The following is a 2,452-nucleotide window of genomic DNA, read 5'->3' as shown; positions in this document are numbered from 1 at the left end:
GCAGCAATCATACGCCATCAAGAACGAGAACCTCTGTTTATAAACAGTCTTCTGCATTAAAGGAAAATTTGGAACCAGTTAGAATATTAATTTAAATGTTAAAATTGTTTTACCACTACATGTTTTGATGAGTGCATCGTTAGAAATGTAAGACTATTAATTTTTTCTGTAAAATGTGGTAGAATGGGCGTATGGTGTATGATATGCTTCATACGCCACATTATATCGAAATATTGAGTGTATTTAGTTTTTCACCTCTAAAGATATGAAAATGATAATTATGGACACTATTTCAAACAAATCGATGTTTTAATAACACAAAGGATATCCGCATCCAGCGGGCTATGTACAAAAAAGCATGGACTGCAGTCTTTGTCGACATCCTTGTATTTAAATTCTAATAAACTTTACTTTAAATCGAATATTCTAACAAATTAATATATTTCCCATATTTTTTTAAACTCAGGTAGTGTTTTATGAATTTCCCTCACAAGTATGCTTTAAATTTAGTTTAAAAAATGCTTGGATTTTTTTATAATTCTAAACCCTTAAAGGATGCATTGCATTTTAGTTTATACGCATAGTTTGCTCCTTCAACAAATGTTTACTTCATTTAAAAATATACCCACTATAAAAAATCTTACTTCTCTCCCCTTCTCTCCTCATATTGCAAACTGCATACCTTTACAAAAATATTTCAAGCGTAAAATGTTGTTAGAATTTTGGTTTGAAAATAAAGAGAGGGAGAAACAAAAACAGAAAACACATTTGTTACGCCATGGTTGGTGTTTTCTAGATTTTTTTATTCTTGTTGTTGTGTTGAGTATCACATGCGGTCATGTGTCAACAACCAGCCTCAATTAGAACATGTTTTTTAAACAAGTCAAGTATTTTTTGTGTGGTATCAACACACGGACACTCATGCGAAAAGTTCATATGGACTTTACAGAAATACAATGGAAGAGGAGGAATAAGGTAGGGTGTATAAGTTATAAAGGGTCGGTATGTTCAATTTAGAAGGGAGGATTACAAATTTATGAATATCAGGAGTTAAAAAATGAAGTTTTCAGTCTGCTTCTTATACTTGTGAATAATATACATGGCAGCCAATTGGCGTAGCAGACAAATTCCAGTTTTTAGGCAAACTCAAGTCAAATTTTTTTTCTTGAGAATCTGACTTTTCAGTATCAATGTCGAATATATGCGATATCTTAAATTTCAATCCAATTTACGTTACAATATATATTTTTAAAATTTCTAGAAAAATATCAGCTATAAAGAATATGATTCATAATCTGAGTTACAGGTGCATTAGGGCGTATGATTGGTGTTCCTAATCATACGTCACTCGAACTGGAAATTTTTAATTACGAATTTTGAAGACATCGTCATAGTAAAACGAGATCTTCTGGGAAAAATTCGAACAAACTCAAAATAGAATCGATATTTACGCCCAGTAATAACGAAGATGATTTATAAGCTGCGTTATGGTGCACACGATCTGACAAATTCAAGCAGGAGACTTGTTCCTGTCAAATTCGCTTAAAATCGTTCATTTAAAATTCTATTGGAAGGAGAAATGGAAATACTTGTACGGAAATTGTTTTTTTTCTACTCGAATCTCTATTCGCCTAATAGTTCCCTCTGTAAATAAGATCTTTTCATCCCCTTCTTCTAGCTTTCCCACCAGCCCTTTATAGATATATCGAATATATCTAAATAAATATTTATTTTCTATTCTCACGATTACACTGCTGCTTCCTTCATTATTTCATGTTTGGTATCAAACGGAACGGTAAATTGTTTATTTTTTATTTTCGTTTTCATTTTCTTGTTTTCACAACGCAGTTTAGAAAGAAACATGAGCAACTATTTTCATTTGCATAAAGGTTGAAAACTACTTTTGTCACTTGACAAAACAAGACATAAAACAATTGACACCGTTTCCGTCCGCCTGCTGTTTGTTCGTCCCCCTTAGGGTATGCTAGGTTTTTTTCGTTGCATTACCTTTGCAACGCTTTACAAAAGGATGTCAAACATGTCGGAATGAGAACGACGATGACGACGACGAACAACAACAACAGCAACAACGACGACAGCAAGAGAAACTATATTTATTTCTTAAGAAATTGCACTTGGCCCTAGGCAGGTTATTTTCTTATTGCTATGTGTAAATGTTGTGTGTGTGTTTTTTCCTTTGCCTACTTTAAGGCTGTCTCTTTAGAAAATAACAATACATAAAAAATTGACTAAAGGAAATTACAAAAAACACACACTCATATCCACATGTCCGTTGTTGACACTTACAAGTTAGGGTTTGTGGTATTTTTATTTATTTTTTTTTTCAAAGAGGGGACTTTGTTCAGTTAGCTGTTAAGAGATTCAGGTTAATGATATAGTTGTCTAAAGTTATTTTTGTAAGGAAAATATTTTGTATAGTTTATAAGATTCA

The sequence above is a fragment of the Musca vetustissima genome, unplaced genomic scaffold (genome assembly GCF_032173495.1).
Source record: "Musca vetustissima isolate MV318-11 ecotype Yass unplaced genomic scaffold, APGP_CSIRO_Mvet_v1 utg64428, whole genome shotgun sequence".
NCBI classification, from domain to species: Eukaryota; Metazoa; Arthropoda; class Insecta; order Diptera; family Muscidae; genus Musca; species Musca vetustissima.
Note: the sequence above shows the minus strand (reverse complement) of the source record.